Source organism: Dreissena polymorpha, chromosome 10 (genome assembly GCF_020536995.1).
Source record: "Dreissena polymorpha isolate Duluth1 chromosome 10, UMN_Dpol_1.0, whole genome shotgun sequence".
NCBI classification, from domain to species: Eukaryota; Metazoa; Mollusca; class Bivalvia; order Myida; family Dreissenidae; genus Dreissena; species Dreissena polymorpha.
In genome coordinates this window covers 55,396,504-55,417,961 of record NC_068364.1, presented here as the reverse complement: position 1 = coordinate 55,417,961, position 21,458 = coordinate 55,396,504, and the positions used below count along the sequence as shown (strand labels likewise).

The 21,458-nt window shown below is 33.9% G+C and overlaps 1 long non-coding RNA gene across 1 annotated transcript; it reads right to left on the bottom strand.

Annotated features, from left to right (window-relative positions):
* Positions 1-10,081: 10,081 nt before the first annotated feature.
* On the bottom strand, positions 10,082-20,257 carry LOC127848093 (uncharacterized). The gene is made up of 2 exons (XR_008034349.1): positions 16,584-20,257; positions 10,082-10,743 (listed from the first exon to the last, which is right to left on the bottom strand). It is a non-coding gene; the product is annotated as an uncharacterized LOC127848093 (long non-coding RNA).
* Positions 20,258-21,458: the final 1,201 nt, after the last annotated feature.

Below are 21,458 nucleotides of genomic sequence, written 5' to 3'. Positions count from 1 at the left end.
AAACAATGTTTCATTAGTGATTTCAGTGTATTTCGCAACAATCTATATTAAAATACGCAGTTTTTCGATAAATAATCAATATTAATGGGGATTTCGTGGGATCTCGGGGATTCCTGGGGATTTTGGTAATTGCGGGAACGTCGGTATTTTTTCACACCCGTCAAAATGGCCGACTTCGACAGAAAGAACGCTTTTAAAAGTATTTACAAAATAACATCATCACAAACGATGTAAAGTGAACGCTACTTATCCGTTTTGTAGATAAGTATACGATCAATTGGAAAACACTAACATTTGACATAAAAAAACGCCAGTGGATATGGAAATTTTCAGCATTCGAAATAGCAGACGGCGTCGACCAAAGGCTGCCAATACAGGTTCGAAAAGAACGCGAGAAAGTATTAACAAAATAACATAATTAAAAATGATGTAAAGTGAACGCTAATTCGCTGTTTTGTAGATAAGTATACGATCTATTGAAAACCATAACATTTGACATAAAAACACCAGTGGTTATGGAAATCTGCGTAACGAAATAGCAGACATCACACGGCGTCTCATCTGACTGAGTCTACGCTGTTTGCCAAGGCCGATAGTATAATGAATGGAAATGCACAAACTCAGTAACTGGCAAGCATATATGCATAAGTAGGTTGTTTCGTGATTATTTAGAAACGACTACATAATTCTTTTGGTTCAGCCAGTGCAACTTAACAGAAATAAGTATAAAAAGTTTCTACACCTGACAACAATGTGCCAACTTAATACAAGGTAAGTTGTTTACATTATTTAAAATATTGCAAGCTTACAGTATACAACAATAAACAGCTGGTACAATGTAATGTCATCGTTTTAATTTTAATAAGCCCGTGGTTAATTACCCTTTTTAATCTTATGGATCAATGCATCTCTAACACCTTCAATTGACTTGTTCATGAAAAATATACACCCTCAGTGCATGTTATCCCATACATCACTCACTTACTTAGGCTCGATTGATCATTCTCGGCTCAGGTACTACTTACCGGTACATGTACCCCGGGTACTCGTAACTTTACTTACATGTACCCCGGGTACGGTAAATAAACTTAAACATACCCGCAAATAATAGATTGTATCCGAGTTGTATATCTGCCAAAAAATCCGATGTCATTAAACATGCTACCGATTAAAGTAAAACAATATTGTTTACCTTAAACAAACTTCTCTTTTAAAAAATCTGCATCAACATGCTTTTTAGTATGAGTGTTGAGAGGACGCCGTAGGAATAAGCAAGTAATCAAGAATACATCTCTGTTTCTGCTTTTATTTCCTTCATGTATATTGACGACAATGATCACAAGCATTTACGACTAACACTGACAACAAGCATTGGCGACTAGATGTAAAATTGACGATTCTCTACAATAAATGAAATTATCAATAAAAAAATGAATAATAAGATTATAGTACAACAGATAAGCTTTTTAAAGTATAATATAATAGCATACACTCATTAGAATAAGAGGTTTCATAAATAACAATTTGAAGCATTTTCAATCAATATCGAAATATCTTAAACAATATTTATTACACAGCATGAATTAATTGTTAAAACATAATATAAATACCGAATATGGTGTTCACAATTTAACGGACCTCGCAAACCAAATAATGTTTCTTTAAAAAAATCTATGGCGGTAAAAAGTGAATGTGCAACGTCGCGGAAAATATTATACTTGACGACGTCATACAATGATGCGACTTTTAACAATTTAAGATTTAAAATTAAATCACATTAATGATTTAACAATGAGTTTTGATAATATAAATGCCATTGAACAGAAAATTGACATAAATGTGACCATATATTAATATTTGTACAAAATAGCCGACAACAACGGATTTAGTGTTAAAATTCCCGGGTACATTTTAGTATATTTACCGTACCCAGGGTACGAGCCTTACTAACTGTATTATTATTATATCTCACCGACTACAAGGTACCTTTACCTTGTTGTGTTTATCAACCTGGAATTTATGTAAAATCCGGCTTTCTTTACTTTTATTTTTCATTCATTTGATTAAGCAATTGTTGACGTATCTCATGGAAAATTATTTGAATCTTTGGATTTTAATGGCGACAAGCTGGAAGTGTCAATTTATTTTAAAAACAAATCTAAGATTTTAAGTTTTGTGTGTTTGTCATGCATAATTCAGTGTTTTCCAAAAAAATTTGAGTAGCCAGTTATATGGCCAGCAACAATGCAGTAAAACTAAAGCATTTGTGACATTTTACTTGATATACTTGGGGAAAGTAGTTGGCGTCTAAAGTAAATGTAACCGGTGAAATGGCCCGCTGCCGGTCTTACAGAGAACACTGATAATGGTAAACTAAATAAAAAAAACTCGCTGCGCCTGGATTACGGGTTTGTAAAATTGTTTCTTGGGTCATAATATGGTTAGCATTCAATACAAATGTTATTATAAAGTATTGTGGTTTAAAATTCATTTTGAGAATAGGATGGAAGAACAGAAAATGAAAGGGGATACAGGGATGAAAATTAGTGGTTTCCCGTGAGCCCAGGACAAGTAGTTTTGGCCTGGGCAACTCAATTTCCAAAGTTGATAGTCCGGCCGGGCAACTTGTTTTTTTTAAAGCTTAAAACAATTCAGTGCAATAAAAATTGAATAACAATTGACCACCATGGATCAATACTAGTTAAATAACATTCATTATTTAGGAATAGGAAATAATTAAATTCAGGCTCATAATAAAACATCAAACATTGAGTAGTGCAATGTCAGCAAATTTATTTAATTATCTATTATTTTATTAAAAGAAAGTATAATATACACATGTACATATTTCTGGGCTCATTATTCTTTATCTGGGCAACCAAAATACTAAAGATGGTTGCCAGTGCGGGCAACCAATAGTAATAAGTTAGTTTTAATCAATGAAATATCATTGTAACTTTATTGTTATAAGCATTGTATTAAAGTTGTGATTGAGGTAAGCTTGTTGTTAATAATATAGTATATTTACTTTTTAGCTCGACTATTATATATGAAATATATAAAGTGGAGCTATCCTACTCACCCCGGCATTGGCGTTAGCGTGCAAATGTTATAGTTTGCGTACCACCCCAAATATTTCCTATGTCCCTTGACATATTGCTTCCATATTTTGCATATTTCTTAACCAACATGACCCCAACCTAAATACAAGAGCAGACAACTGTATCACTTGCATTTTATAAGAATTATGACACTTTTTCCATGTAGAATATGCATATTATTGATAACTCTACAATGTTCGAAATTCGCACTAGCCCGGGGCTAGTTGATCTTGTTTCGGGCTACTGAATTTCAATGGGTACTAGCCCGATTGGGCTATTGATTTTTCGAACTTTTGAAATTAAAAATGCTCAAAAATATTATTTTCATCCATCGTTTGAACCATACCTTAGAGGGTTTATTTAGCTTCGTATCGTGTTTCCTCACCCTTCCGATTATGTTGACATGACGAGAGTTTGAATGAAAATTTTTTTTTGATTCCGTGCAAATAAAATGCCGATCTACCCAGGTTGTTCAATTTGCTGTACTTTCAGAAAACCATACAAGTCTACAAATGTTTTAAATGTCCGCCATCTTGGATTTGTAATGATCTATTGACGAATAAACGCATTGCAATATCATATTTTAATAGAATATGTCAACCAAATTATATATTGATAGCATAGTTGCTTGGTTACTTTTTACTGGTTTTCAGTTTTGGCAGTCAAACGTTATGCATATTTTATTTCACGTGCAAAGACTTACATTGATTGTTTTTGGACAGTTGTTTCCGGATACGGTATTATCTGTCGATTTTAATTTATTTTCGACATTCTTGATAAAAAAATATCTAGAATGATGAATACACATGCGATGTTACGGATGGTCTGGTTGATAATTTTTCACATTGTACTCACCAGAATTGGACCTAGAAAGACTATAAAAAAAAAGTAAGCTAGGGGGAGGAGACACTGCCCTCTATTCGCTTTATCATACGGCCTCAGACTTTCGGCTAAATGTTTCGGATTTCAAATTTGGGACAATTGACATCTAAAATTATTTACAGACTGGATATAAACCTTTGCATCTTGACTGCATGTAAGGTATTGATTGACGAATATCGTCATACATAAATATTATAATCGTATTGTGTCATTGAAATATTATAATAACATTTCCAGTTAATTGGGATCAACTGTTAGTTGCAATCCTCATCAATTACACCCTACCTGCAATAAAATCTACCCAGAACCGCAAAAATATAAACTTATTTTAAAAACTTGTGATAAACAGTTCGGGCTAGTAAGCTTTGGTTCGGGCTAGTGAAAAATTCCATCTGGTAGCCCGAACGGGCTAGTGGTTTCAAAAGTGAAATTCGCACACTGACTCTTTGTTAAAGTGTGCGTACCACCCCAAATATTTCCTATATCCCTTGATATATTGCTTTCATATCTTGAATAATGTTAACGTGCATATTTTGTATTAACGTCTTGTTATTGTAGTGTACATATTTTTCGGATTTCGGACAGCCCATTCATTGAGTATTATTGTTGTGGTTTTGTAAGTACTCTTCATGTAAAATACTGCTGTTTAGATGTTCATTTTTAGTCGTATATATATCAGGATTCAATACCTATACCTTAGTGAAAATGGCATCGGAAGAACATTTGTTCATGTACTAGATAAAAGTAAACATTATATCTATCCATCTTATTGTTTATTGCAGTTTCAGTAATATTCTGTCTAAAAATGATTTCAACATGATATAATTATAAATCATGGCTAGGAAATGTGTATATATGAAGCAAAAATTAAAAATAGATGGTTCATTTTTTCCCCATTTACATGTATGTATATTTATCTATGTATACATCTTTTGTTGTAAATAGTTATGCGACATGTCGGGAAACGCCCAGGACAAATATATCGACGTAATGATTTTTTCACTTATGTGGGTGTATGTTGGCTCCACTTCACACGATACAGTCATTGTAGTTTAATTGAAAAATGCATCTTACAATGTGAGATGAGTTCTGGGTTCAAGCCCCAGCAGTGGCCTATCAAGTGTGAAATACGGAGCCTTTATGATAAAATATACACAGTTATCTTTTTAAACAATACAATTAAATATAAGGAATAATGTTAAAGGGGAATTGCTGCTTAGCTATTTTTGGCATTGAATAACAGGGTTTATATACACCCCAAGGATAAATGCTTCTAAATTTGTAAAAAAAAACAAACAAGTCGAAGTGTGCAGAATATTAAACATTTGCAACTTTCTGATGTCTAAAAGTCATCAAATGCCACTTAAAGTTTACTTTTTTTTTGTACAAAATAACCCATTTTGTGCTGTCCATTATCGGTTAATGTTTTACGCTGTCAGGTCCAGAAGCGCTCATTCTGTAGCATGTTTGGACCATAATCTATAATGCGACCAAGTTTCAGCAGATTCGGTCCAGTGGTTCTGATTTTATACGCTGTGCCTAGCTTTTATTGAGTATAAGTACTATAACTCACTGATTTATGCACATGAGCTCGGCTGTTTTCGAACAAAACCTGAGGTTTTGTCATAGCAAGCTCATTGTGTCATGAAGTGTCTTTTCGCCATCCGGCGTCCGCCATGCTAAAACCTTAACATGAACCCATTGTACCCACACATTTTTTTCGTACCTATTTTTTTCGTACCCAAATATTTTTCGTAATCAAATGTTTTTCGTACCCAAATTTTTTGTGTACCCAAATTTTTTTTGTACCCATTTTTTTCCTACCAAATTTTGTTTGTACCCAATTTTTTTTTTCGTACCCATTTTTTTCGTACCCAAATTTTTTCGTATCCAATTTTTTTTTCGTACCCATTTATTTCGTACCCAAATTTTTTTCGTACCCAATTTTTGTTCGTACCCACATGTTTTCGTACCCAAATTTTTTTTCGTACCCTTTTTTTTTTGTACCCAAACTTTTTCGTACCCACTCTTTTTCGTACCCACTCTTTTTTTTACCCAAAATTTTTCGTACCCAATTTTTTTTCGTACAAATTTTTTTCGTTCCCATTTTTTTTACTACCCAAATTTTTCGTACCCAAATTTTTTCATACCCAATTATTTTTTGGTTCCCATTTTTTTCGTACCCAATTTTTTTTCGTATCCAAATGTTTTCGTACCCACATTTTTATATTCTTACCCTTTTATTTTTTTCGTAGCTACCCAAATGTTTTTCGTACCCAATTTTTTGGTCGAAATAATCGGTTTTCAATTTGATTTGATCTCCCCACTCATTCCATCCCGCGAAACCCTTAAGGTGTCGCAACTCTGGTTAATTTAACATTACCAATAATATAGCTATAATTATGGAATGAGTGCTGTATTGGACGTCATCATTGATGACGTTCAATCGAACGAATGATAAAGGGGGCTAAAATTCGTTAAGCTCCAGCGTATAGCAGCGATTTGGGAGTCTTGAAAACTGGTCTGTAACTTTTGCTGAAATTTGACATGTATATGGACCAGAACTCGATCTACACGATGGCGTATTCGTCATATCTGGGAAAAGTCCAGTTTTTGATAAAATTACGAAAAAGTGGTGTTTTTTATTGCGCAATCGCTATAAAATGAGTTCTCGCCGGAAGCGTTAATAGCGTTAATAGCAACCCAAACACAATTCAACCCAAGGAGACAATTCACGCGATAGACACTTCAAATTTGATTTTAATTAATACATATTGCGATTTTATTCCCAAATTAATAAATAAATTCATATTGCGTTTAACATACATAGCTGAACCCGTTTCGAAAATATTAACAAAACAAACAAAAACAAACAACAGTTAAATTTCATTAATGTAAATATGGTAACCTGATTACATATCCACTAGCGTACACATGAAAAATAGTTCGCAAGTAAACAACAAACAATCAAATTTAAACGCAAATAAGTTAACAAAATATATAAAATAAATCCGAGAAATTGATACTTAAAAATACAATTTCTGCACTAAAAACATTTTTGAGAGTCATTAAAACACATAATTTCGGAAGTATACAACCAACATTCAATATGGCTGCCAATGAACGTTCGAAAAGAACGCGAGAAAGTATTTACAAAATAACATCATCAAAATAATTAAAGTGAACGCTACTTCGCCGTTTTTTAGATAAGTATACGATCTATTGAAAAACACTAGCATTTGACATAAACACACCCGTGGATATGGAAATAGACATCACGCGGCTCCCGCATTTTGCGCTGTGTACGGTTGTTCAGAAAACTTGGTAAGTGTCATTGTGTTCTTGAATTTGTCCGATGAGTTGAATTTTATATACCATTACCATGCGAGAAAGTTTTCAAACACATTTATTTCTCACGAAACTTACCTTTAAAAATAAACAACACAAATATTAGTGGCACGAACTGGTATTGGCACGAAACGACAATCAACCGTTAAAGTTCAAGTTCATAATTTGAATGGAAATACATGTGTTGAATATTGGATAAATTAATCGTTTTGCCGTTAAAAGGGTAATTTTTTTTGGTTTGCTTTGCTTATTTTTTTTATCAAAACACAAGTTTTATAGTTTGATTTCTGTATAACAGTTCAGTTAACGTTATATCTTGAATTTATAAATATCGAAATAGATGTCGGAGTTTGCACATTTCGGACGTTGCTATGCAAATTGCAAGTTAGTTCTCGATAGAATATACTGTTTTACCTTTCGCATACAGTTGTGCAGCTGCTTTCCATGTAATGATGCAATGTTTTACGTCTGGAATACCCCCCTCGATGATTATAAATCATTAACTTCTCAAATTATAAGCATCGTCAACTTGACAAGGTTCTGTTTAATTAATAAATGGTAGAATATGTAAAGCTGAGTAACATTAATTCAGCACACATGACTTGATATGAAATACATATATATCTCGTGTGGCGTATTTTCATTTAAACTCTGGGTTTAATGACTACAAGTCGGCCGTGCAGTTAAATATTTTTTAAAGCATAGAAATATTCCAAAATTATTTTGGATTTTGTGTTTGTCATGCATAATTTAAATTTTCATAGGAATAAAATAACTTACAGCGACAGGATTACGGCTTTGTTATGGTAAGCATTTGATACAAATGTTATTAAGAATGAGTGTGGTTGTAAATAAATTTTGACAAAATGGAACGAAAAAAAAACACACAAAATGGAAGTGCGTGCATGTTACTGTATCTTGCAACTTTATTGTTTTAAGAATTGGATTAAAGTTTAAATTTAGGTAAGCGTGTCGCTTATACTAAATTAAGTTCTTAATATCTCCTTTGCTCTTATATGGTATGAAATGCGTATCTCGTGTAACGTAATTTCATTCAAACTCTGGATTTTAATGACGACAAGTCAGACGTGTTATTTTATTTAACAGTAAAATATTTTTAAAGCATCAAGAGATTGTAAAAAATATTTCCGATTGTATTTTTGTCATGCATAATTTAATCTTCCATAAGAATAAAATAACTCGCTGTGTCAATATTTCGGTTTCCTTAATCATGTTTTAGGTAAGAATGGTTAGCATTTGATACACAAGTTTTAAAAAAAATAGTGTGGTTTTTAATAAATTTTGAGAAAGAGACGGATGATCAGAATTGGAGGTTCAAATCTTTGTCAAGTATAAAATGTTTACCATTCTGACCTAAAACACAATACAGGAAACCATACATCCAACTTGTCGTCATTAAAGTCCAGAGTTTACATGAAATTATGTTACACGAGATATGTATTTCATACTATACAGAAGCGAAGGAGTCATAAAAAAACTCAATTTAGTATTAACAACATGCTTACATGTACATCAATTTTAACTTTAATTCTTTGCTTTGAACAATAAAGTTACAAAGATTTGAACCTCCAATTCTGGTCATATTACATTAATATTTGCATATTTTAATACCATATAAATATTGTTTAAATCTATTTGTTGATAAATTTAAAATAGCTGACTTTCCTCTTACATGCCCTTGTATTTCAAGATAGAATACTTTCCTTCACAGAGGAGAGAGGTCTGAGTTTGAATCTCAGTGGGGGCTTCAGAGGATGATTTATTTTTAGAAAAATGATTATATTTGCTCATCTTTTTAAATGACTTTGAGCCACACACCTTAAAATTAACTGCATGGCATAGTAAATTTAAGTATAAATAAGAAACATATCTTTATCTTTGCCATTTAGAATATATCTGGTGATTACAAGGTAGAAATCCGTCTTTTTTTGCGCTTTAAAACTTAAAAATAATCGCGTTTGTAGAAATAGACGTAAATGTCTACAAATCCTACTTTCAGTTTAAAAGCGGTACCGTTTGAACAATAATATATTACTTTGTAACTAGGCTATAGATTTAATTTTATCTATGCCAATTAGAATATACAATGTATCTGGTGGTTACAAGGTAGAAATCCGTCTATTTTGCGCTTTAAAACTAAAAAATAATTGCCTTGGTCAAAATATGAGAATACGTATATAGAAATCCTACTTACTGTTTTTAAATAAAAAAATAATAAATTACTTTCTACCTAGGCTATAGATTAAATGACCCTATAATGATCAGATTTGTATGGAATGAGTGCTATATTGACGTCATCATTTGATGACGTTCAATTGAACGAATGATAATGGCGACTAAAATTCGTTAAGCTCCTGGTTATAGCCGCGATTTGGGAGTCTTGAAAACTGGCCCAACACTTGTGCTGAAATTTGACATGTATATGGACCAGAATGCGATCTACCTTTTGGCGTATTCGTCATATCTGGGAAAAGTCCAGTTTTTGATAAATTTACGAAAAAGTGGTGTTTTTTATTGCGCAATCGCTATAAAATGAGTACTCGCTGGAAGCGTTAATAGCGTTAATAGCAACCCAAACACAATTCACCCCCAAGAGACAATTCACGCGCTAGACACTTAAAATTTGATTTTAAATAATACATATTGCGATTTTATTCCCAAATTAATTAATAATTTAATCTCTCGTTTAACATACGTTTTAGAAAATATTAACAAAACAAACAAAAACAAACAGCCGTTAAATTTTATTGTTGTAAATATGGTAACCTGATTACATATCCACTAGCGTCTATGCATATTTACACATAAAAAATAGTTCGCAAGTAAGCAACAAACAATCACATTCAAACGCAAATTATTTAACAAAATATATAAATTTATGCTAGAAATCGAAACTTAAATACAATGTCTGCACTAAAAACACAATACCAATAGTTTTTACAATAACACATTCGACATGTACATGTACTTCCAACAACACGCCAACCTCTATTTTCAAAGCGAATGTGTAGAGTAACATTTCAACAATAAAGACAAACTGGAACTGGAGTTTAACTTAGTGCGCAAATTGGAAGTGATTACAGTAATTTATTTTTCAACTTGTCAATCTCCGTAGTATACGTTTAGTTGTGAGATGTTAACGGTTTCCCAAAAAAACATGCCTTCGCTACGAAGTCAAAGTGGGTGGGGAACGAGACTGCTTGTGGATTTCGAGTTGCTGGAAGTTTGTAACGAAGCTGCTTTTGTGCAATATTCAGCGATTTTGCAAGCTGTGTGTTTGAAGTTGGAGATATATATTGCTGACATTAATGATGTTGTGTACGTTCTTGTGACCACTGATCTGCATATGATACCAGTGGGAGAGCATCCCGAATCCCAGTTCCCACATAGTCTGCAACAGATGTTTCCTGGTCGAGTGGTTGGTAAGTTTCATCGTTATACATGCATATTACACATTTTACATTATTTGTGCTATTTTTGACACCCATTTTTCATGCTGATGAACCAACGGTCAGTGCCAGTAGTCCTACTGTCATTGGTCTGTGTGCTTGTTGAAAGTACATGTAGAAAGGGTTGATTAGCTCCAATAAGCCATGTTGCTCTTTTTTGGATAAAATTTATGGCAGTTGGCTTTTTTATCTTTGTGCAGCAACATCTGCCGCCTCATTTTTTGAAAACATTAGTCGCACACTGTTCATATTGTGGAAAAATGAGTCTTGCATGTAAAAGTAAGAAAAATGGGTGGTGACTATTCAACAATGTGAAAAAATGAGTCGCGCATTGTTTAAAATACTTAAAATATCAGTCGCAAACATTAGAAAAATGTAAAAAAAGTGTCTCACAATGTTGAAAATTGTGAAATATGAGTCGTACAATGTTGAAGGTTGTAAAAAATGAGCCTCGCAATCTAGACAATTATGGAAAAATAAGTAAGGGGACAAAAATTCCACTCGTCTGCTCATATTGACGAGTGAAATCTTTAAAGGACAAGTGAATTTCCCTAAAGCGCTCGTCCTACAGGACGAGAGAAAAAGCTGATGTTAAAATATGTTTTTTAAGACCCGTAAATAATTAAATAAAATCATTTTCTTAAAGCATATCTATTCCGAAAGTAGAACGAGAATGAACTGGAAATTGTAATTGTAAATTTCATACAACAGGTGCGCATTGTTATGCGAGACTAAGTCGCGAGTAAATATTGGTGTCAATGTTGACAGGGAAACATCCGACTGCATTCACTGTAAGTATTGATTTTTAAAGAATTATTTAACTGCAAAGTACAGTTTATAACTAGTCTGAATTTCGTCCGAAAAATGTCTGACATTTGAGCGTTCTTTAAAGGGATGGGGGGGAGTTTGGTGTTCAAACATCCCAAACAGGAAAGCACGCAAGCATTAGAAAAAAGTAAAACAGCAGTCTTCATTTATTTATTTTGTGTTCCTCATAAATAACTTATTTCACTGCTCAACATTTCTTTTTTGATCAGCTGGCATGAATAACTGAGTAAGCAGCATTTTAGCAGTGATATAGTAAATTTTATTAGTCATATTAGCCCTTTGCAAACTTTATTTCACACATATTCAAGGACGAGTGCATATGTGTTTGCAGGACGAGTGCACATTTAAATGCACTCGTCCTGCAGGACGAGTGCAGTTTAGAAATATTTTTGTCCCCTGTAAGTTGCACACTGTTCAAAATTGTGAACAAATGACTTGTGACTGTTGGAAATAGTGAAAATAATTAATTGAGCATTGTTCAAATTTGTGAAAATATGAGTCTCAAACTATTCAAATTTGTGAGAAAAAAAGTCGCTAACTGTCGAAAAATGTGAAAAAATGAGTTGCACACTTTTTAAAATACTGACCATTTGCATTGCAAATTCCTCTACCGGTAATTAAAATACTGACCATTTGCGTTGCAAATTCCTCTAATTTTTGCAAAAACAGCTTTCACTATTTATTTATTTAATAATAATCAGCGTTCTAGATAAGCTGCGTATCAGCGTAATATACGCATTCGAAATATCAAGATACGCTCAATTTATCATTTCCGTGCGTACATTTAAGCAAGCCAATCTGGACTTACGCTAATGCTGTAAATTCTCTGCGCAGTGCCCCAGATAATTATTTGAGAAATAGGGTTTTCACCCATTGATTTGAAAAATAGGGTGATTTCCTTCTTGAAATAGGGTGAAATAATTTATAAAAATGCATACCTTTATATCATTAATGTTTTACTTCTGTGGAAGATGCTCACTTGTACTGATTCAATAAAACTTTAAACTATCATAATTAACTTTAATAAACTGATGTTTCATAACATCTTTAATCATTGAAACTGTCCTTAATATAAACTTAAAACAAACAAAAATTCGATAACACGAATGATCATTTGGCTCTTGCTTTCTTGGTTCGAAACAGTTTGCGATCGACTGATATTTTTTTCTCAACAATAGCGGAAGTCTTTCGACCTCTCTTAGACATTTTTATTTTGCATCGTTATAGAAACTGAAAGTACGGGCACTTTATAAATACATGCACAATGAGCGACGGATAAAGTCAGATTGAAAACGCATGTATGTCGAGGAAAACAATTTGATCACACTTTATTTAACTATGAAATCTAGAACGCAGAGAGTTTGAATAAAGCTTGACTGTTTTCATGGTCCGTCATCCAGGCGCTTGCTTAATAAATACGCGTGACGATAATAATTTCAAAGAGAAAATACCGAAAATGAGCATTTAGTATTTTCGATTGAAGCTATTGTGTTGTACGCATTGAATTTGACGAATTTGCGCACAAATCAAAATGGTTGCGTTTTCAATAGGCATGTTATTGAATTTCTTTGCGTTTTTAGACATTTTAATAGGGTGAAAGACGCAGATACACAGCTTATCTGGGGCACTGATGCATATATCATAAACAAAAAATATAAACAGCTGATTGTCTTTAGCCAAAAAATGAGACTGGTTATCGTAAAAATTAGAGCTGGTTGTAGAAATAGTTAGCCAGTCGGTATGTATACTCTGTAGCATCTAGATGCATGGTAAATTTAGTATTGATTTTTTAACAGACAGTCAAGCGCTTATGTGTTTATTAAATTACATGAAGTGGTCAGCATGGCTTCTTCCAAGCCAACACAAATTACTTCTCAAAGTACAATTGATTCTTTGTGTATGGCAAAAATTGTATCGAGTAATAAAATTGTACTGCCAATACTGAATGATTTAAATTCCTCTGTTTTAAAATCAAAAAGGAACCACTAAAATGCTAATAAAACAACTGTTGAAAGTTGGCAAAAAAGTTCTCCGTTGGCCACGGTGGTGGATAATAACGACGAAGATCTTAAATGTAATCTGCCAACAAGTTAAAATAACAAGAAATTAAGAAACCTACTAATATGAAGGAATACACATAGTTAGTGGTTAATTGTTATTAAAGTAGAGTGTCTGTACCCCGGCTATATTCTGGTTTTACTTTTAGCAAATTACCCTTCAACCAAGGCGAAATTTGACCATTTACCCCTATGCTTTGAAAAGTGGGGGTATTTACCCCCATGGGTACATTTTTTTTATCCTATTACCAGCTGAAAATCGATAGTATAACAACGATCGTATAAACTTTACCTTAATACTATCGCTATTTTTTCCGACCTCTATCTTAAGAACACTATATGTTTAAATGTGACGTCATAGCAAATGATGACGTTGAAGTAAACAAACACTTTGAAGTCAACTTGGAAAACCAGCGCTGTTTCTTTGAATTTTAAAGTATTTATACTTTTTTTGAACGATAAATGACCACAAAAAAGGATAAATAGAAAATTATGTGGATAAACTGGATAAAGATCAAGTTTATCATGCTCGGCACGAACCATGTTAGCGGCAAGCCTCGCGCTTCATCGGTTCTAAGCCTCGCATGATAAACTTGATCCAAAACTCACATAATATTCTCTATATCTATAATGCTGAATAATTGAGGTAAAAAAACAAGTCTATTATAAAAAAAATTCAGTTTAAAGAAATCGTAATTATTTTTTATTTAAAGTTATTTACGGCCATTTCATATGCCTATAATTATTATCATTTTTTTTATTATGATATTGTGTGACAGAGGTCCTAATTTAACGACAACTCTTGTGTTTAAACTGTTAAACAAATTAACAGTATACTATATGCAAAGACTCACACTGGACAAATTAATCATTAAATCTACAATGAATGGGAAGTAAGCATTTGTCCCTCTATTTACATTGTTTTTTATCATGATAGAGTTTTTTTTCTCTAACCCGTGATATTAAAGAAAAGATGAAACTGATCAAACAGCAAAGCTCAGTCTTGTATGGTATGAAATTACTGAGGGTGTATATCTCATACACCATCACTCACTTACTAAGGCTCGATTGGTCATTGTTGGCTCGGGTACTACTTACATGTACCCTGGGTAGTATACTTACATGTACCCCGGGTACGGAGTATATACTTAAACGTACCCGGTGATATTAGACTGTACCTGAGTTGTATATCCTCCCAAAATCCGATACGCTACTGATTACCGTTAAACGATATTGTTTACCTTAAACAAACTTCTATTTTAAAATTTCTGCATCATGTTGCTTTTTATCCCCACACTTTTTGAAAAGCGTGGGGATATTGATCATATTGTGGGTATCTCCGCCGTCCGTCCGTCCTGGCCTGGCCACTATCTCCTCCTACACTATATGCACTAGAACCTTGAAACTTACACACATGGTAGCTATGAGCATATGTGCGACCCTGCACTATTTGGAATTTTGATCTGACCCCTGGGTCAAAAGTTATGTGGTTGGGCCCGGGCCGGGTCAGAGATTTTTACTCATTTTTTAGGTTATTTTACTATAATTTCTTCATTTCTACACTGATTGTCTTCAAATTGATACCAAACCTCTCTTATGACAATACGGTAAATCTCAACTATGCATGGCCCCATTACCAACCCTGGGGGCCCCGCCCACATAGGCCACTCCCACTAAAAATTGCAGTTTTACTATAATTTCTTAATTTCTACACCGATTCACTTCAAATTGATACTGAACCTTTCTTATGACAAAACTATCAACCTCAGATATGCATGGGCCCCATTACCAACCCTGGGGAACCCCACCCACATAGGCCACGCCAACCCAAAAATGCCTTTTACTATAATTTCTTCATTTCTACAACGATTCACTTCAAATTGATACGGAACCTCGGCCCCATTATCAACCCTGGAGCGCCCCGCCCACATAGGCCACACCCACCAAAAATTGCCTTTTACTATAATTTCTTCATTTCTACACCGATTTACTTCAAATTGATACTGAACCTCTCTTATGACAATACGATCAATCTCAACTATGTATGGCCCCATTACCAACCCTGGGGCAACCCGCCCACATAGGCCACGCCCATCCAAAATTGCCTTTTACTATAATTTCTTCAATTCTACACCAGTTCACTTCTAATTGATAATGAACTTCTCTTATGACAATACGGTCAATCTCAACTATGCATGGCCACATTACCAACCCTGGGGTGCCCCTGGGTCAAACATGCGGCGTGGGGATACGCGTCGGCCTCTGCCGCACCATTTCTAGTTGAGTATGCATGTCTATAATATAAAGGCTGTTAAAAGGAAAATTGACCTAAATGTGAACATAATTAATTTTTACAAATTAGCCGACAACAACTGATTTAGCATTAAAATTCTCAGTTACGTTTTAGTATATTTATCGTACCCAGGGTACATGTAAGTATACTTAAGAGTACCTGAGGTGCATGTAAGTACTGTGCCAACAATGACCAATGAAGCCTTACTAACTGTATAATGATTATATCTCACCAACTACCTTAACCTTGTGTTTATTAACCTGAAATTTATGTAAAATCTGGCTTTTTTACTTTAATTTTTCATTCAATTGATTATGCAATTTTTGACTTATCTCGTGGGAAATTATTTGAATCTTTGGATATTAATGTATTTTAATGTTGTGTTTGTCACGCATAATTCAGTGTTTTCCAAAAAAATTGAGTAGCCAGTTATATGGGCAGCAACTATGCGGTAAAACAAAAGCATTTGTGACATTTAACTTGATGTATTTGGGAATAGTAGCCGGCATGTAAAAGAAGTCGTTTTAATGCAGGTATTACATTGTAAATATTTATTTATTATTTCGAAGATAACAGTCATTGCAACGTGTTTAGTGAATATTACATCGATAGGCTGGCATGAAAAGTAGCTCCTTTTGAAGCACAAACTGCATCCAAGAATATATCATGGCTGACCCGGTTTGATGAGGCCTGTTTTTGATAATAATTTATTACTATTTTTACTTCCGTGTTCATAATCTTTACGGGCGCCATGCTGGAAATAGTCCGTTTCCCACAATGCATTTACAGCGTTGACACACTGGGTCTATACCGGGAAAAACCACGCGCCAGTTTTGGCGCCTGACGTCATCCCGCCGAAATTTTCATTGGGCAATTCATATGTAAACGTCATTGTATTCGCAAAAAGGCGGTAAACTTTAAAAGCCAGACATTGAGGGCAAGGTGCGAAAGTAAAATGTCTCGGATATTGGGAAAAAAACGCGCGTGTTAGTCAGTTAAATAGTTACTTAGTTAGTTACTTATTTTGTTTAAAGTTCATAAATTTATATTGAAAAGTGTAAGGCAATAATAACTTAAACGGACTAATGCACAATGTGACCAACGGACTGTCGGATTACTAACGGTAAGAAAACATGCAGTTTATTGTCAATATTGACAAAAATCTGCGCAGATTTATTGGCTTTGCGTAATGCCCCTTTTCGCACTGTTTTCAGAAACTTGTGTTTACAATCACACTCGCATATGGAAATATCATGAATATAAGTGACATGAACGCCTGTGAATGTCTTTGCTGCAACTAGTTTAGTGGAGTGTAACATATATTATGCGCATGCGCTTCGATTGTTTTATTACATGCGGTATTGGCAGCCATTTAAAGAAATGTGAAAACAACACATTAATCTTACTTGTTCTCGTTCTAATTAATATAATTTTTCAACAGCTTGGTCGAGTATCGAGGTAAATATATTTAAATGCGTTTGCATATAAACTGAATACCGTATGAAACGTGTAGATGATGCTTTTCTGCATTTATTAACGACTGCAATTGTTTGTGAAATACCATTGTTTTTTACTGTTATAAAATTGTGTATTTCTAATATTTGGGTATAATACGTGTGTCTGGATATATTAGATATATTATATGGTTGTTTTATATAGTGCATATACAATGAATAACTTATGAGGGCTTAGTGTGACGATTTAGAATACAGTTTGGATCCTGATGAGACGCCATGGTTTGTGGTGTCTCATAAAGTGCAAATATTTCAAGGGAGACGACTGTTATAAGTTTCTGATCAGCACAAATTACACAATTAACTCCCTTTCTTTACGGGCTCCATGAAAATGCTATGTCCACGTATAAAACTGTTTTACAGTGTGAAGACCCTACATAAAAATGCGGATTTTTTTCTTACGTGGTATCTTGCGACACACATTTTCAAGTCTATTTCATTACATTTGGCATATATATTAACAAAAATGGCATCGTATGAACATGTCGTCATAGTATATAAGCAACATTGAAGCCTAATATACATTCATCTATTATTATTTGGGCACAAATAATTTTACCGTATGAAGACCCTACATAAAAATGCTGATTTTGTTCTTACTTGGTACCTGGCGACACACATTTTCAAGTCTATTTCATTAAATTTGGCATAGATATTTATAAAAATGGCATCGTATGAACCAGTAGTCAAAGTATAAGCAACATTGAAGCCTAATATGCATTCATCTATGATTATTTGGGCACAAACAATTTTACTGTGTGAAAGCCCTACATAAAAATGCTGATTTTTTTCTTACTTGGTATCTGGCAACACACATTTTCAAGTCTGTTTCATTAAATTTGGCATCTATATTAATAAAAATGGCATTGTATGAACATGTCCTCATAGTATAAGCATAGAAGCATAATACGCATTCATCTATTATAATTTGGGCTCATACAATTTTACCGTGTTAACACCATATATCAAGTTGCAGATTTTTTTAATACTAGTATTCGCCACATACCCACAGGCATTTTCATTAATATCTCAGAAAAAAAGACATATAAATTAATACACATGGCATCTAAAGAACATTTTATCAAAGTTAAACATGGTTCCCAGCCAACCTGGAAATCAGGGAAAACTGGAAAAAGACTCTTTTTTTCCAGTCAGGGAATTTGGAAAGTTTGTGAAATCAGGGAAAAATCAGGGAATTTTGTTTGGTCAGACTTTCCCGACTTGTGTCGAGAAGTCCATACAATTTAAACAGCAAATCATTTCCTCTGCATATCTATCGTGACTTTGTAGTATACGTGTAGCTTAGTTATGTCTGCAACTGCTATTTATTCAGGGTGTCTAAAACAAGAAATAGGTCAAAATCATGATCCTGGAAGTTTTATTTTCCATCAGGGAAAAATCAGGGAATTTTGTTCATACAAAAAGCTGGGATTCCTGTTAAAGCAATATAGAGGCATGAAATGCATTTTTCTGTTATATGTCCACAAATAATTCCACTTAGTGATGACCCAGCTTGAATATGAGGATTTGTTGAATTATTATTGCTAACCGACATACATTTTTAGTAGTACATCAGGATTCAATACCAATACCTTAGTGAAAATGGCATCGGAAGAACATTTGTTCATTGTACTAGATAGAATGATACATTATATCTATCCATCTTATACTTTTTTGCAGTTTCAGTAATATTTGGTCTATAAATGATTTCAACATGATATAATTATTAATCATTGCTAGGAAATGTTTATATGTGAAACAAAAATTAAAAAAGACGTTTTTTTCCCCCATTTATGTATCTATGTATACATCTTTTGTTGCAAACAGTTATGCAACATGTGTCAGAAAACACCCACGACAAATATATGGACGGAATGATTTTTTCACTTATGTGGGTGTATGTTGGCTCCACTTCACACGATACAGTCATTGTAGTTTAATTGAAAAACGCATCTTACAATGTGAGATGAGTTCTGGGTTCAAGCCCCAGCAGTGGCCTATCATGTGTGATATACAGAGCCCATTATGATTAAATATACACAGTTATCTATTTAAAGAATTCAATTAAATATAAGGAATAATGTTAAAGGGGAATTGCTGCTTAACCATTTTTGGGATTGTATTGTAATTTTTTGCCAAATTTGACATTCAATAACAGGGTTTATAGACATCCCAAGCATAACTGTTTCTAAATTAAAAAAAAAAAAACAAGTCGAAGTGTGCAGAATATCAAAAATTTGAAACTTTCTGATGTCTAAAAGTCATTAAATGCCACTTAAAGTTTACATTTTTTTGTTCAAAATGACCCATTTTGTGCTGTTCATTATTGGTTAATGTTTTACGCTGTCAGGTCCAAAAGCGCACATTCTGTAGCTTGTTTGGACCATAATCTATAATGCGGCCAAGTTTCAGCAGATTCGGCCCAGTGGTTCTGATTTTATACGCCGTGCCTAGCTTTTAATGAGTATTACTCACTGACTTATGCATATGAGCTCGGCTGTTTTCGGAGAATACCTGAGGTATTCTCATAGCCAGCTCATCGTATGTGTCATGTCTTTTCGCCTTCTGGCGTCCGCCATGCTAAAACCTTAACATTGACCCATTGTACCCACAATTTTCGTACCCACATTTTTTTTCGTAACCAAAGTTTTCGTACCCACATTTGTTTAGTACCAAAAATGTGTGTTCCCGCATTTTCTTACCCAATATTTTCGAACCCACATTTTTTTAGTTCCCACTCATTCCATCCCGCGAAACCCTTAAGGTGTCGCAACTCTAGTAGAAATCCTACTTACTGTTTTTAAATAAAAAAATAATAAATTACTTTCTACCTAGGCTATAGATTAAATGACCCTATAATGATCAGATTTGTATGGAATGAGTGCTATATTGACGTCATCATTTGATGACGTTCAATTGAACGAATGATAATGGCGACTAAAATTCGTTAAGCTCCTGGTTATAGCCGCGATTTGGGAGTCTTGAAAACTGGCCCAACACTTGTGCTGAAATTTGACATGTATATGGACCAGAATGCGATCTACCTTTTGGCGTATTCGTCATATCTGGGAAAAGTCCAGTTTTTGATAAATTTACGAAAAAGTGGTGTTTTTTATTGCGCAATCGCTATAAAATGAGTACTCGCTGGAAGCAGGGCTCGCGCTGTCGTTCGCCACTTGAGCCATTTGCGAAAATATTGAGAATTTGGCTCAAGAAAAATCCGATTTGCGAAAATGCTTAAATCTCGTAAAATTTCATTGAAAACAGCCGCCATTTTAACCCGAAACTGGTTTTCTATATTTTTCACTTTGTTTTCATGAAAGTATTCGCAATTTGAACAGTGAACGAAAACCGGTCTTCACCTGTATCGAGACATCGCTTGACCTTATTATTATTGAAGTGCACATGGTAGCTGGCCAATCAAAACTGAGCTCGCTTACACATGAAGTGCCGTTGAATGAAACGTAAAAATGGGTGGAGCTTTGAATACACAGTTAATATTGTCGTCTGCTAACAAAATAGCGGCCGGTCGCAAATGTCGTATTATAAGATTAAAAATGAAAATAAGCGTGGCAATAAATCAATTATTTCCGAGCTGACTATCGATCTAAATTAAAGAGTGATAATGAAATAATTAGTTCTATGTCGTTGATGTTACAACTTTCTGCCGATTTTCGATTGAAATGAAAAGGTGATAATTAATTAATTTGATCGTTTTACTCACACACTATGCTAACTAACAGCGGCGTATTTCAATTAAAGGAAAATGTGAAAAACAAGCGCGGTTTAATTGCAATTAAAGTTTAATTAAAGGTTGTTAGTATCCCCAGTGTCTACAGTTGATTGTGAACGAGGGTTCAGTAGGCAGAATGAAATCAAAACTGATCTAAGAAATTGTTTGACTGTAAAAAATTTGGAACATCTCATGAAAATCTCAATTGAAGGAAAAGACTGCAAAGATGTTG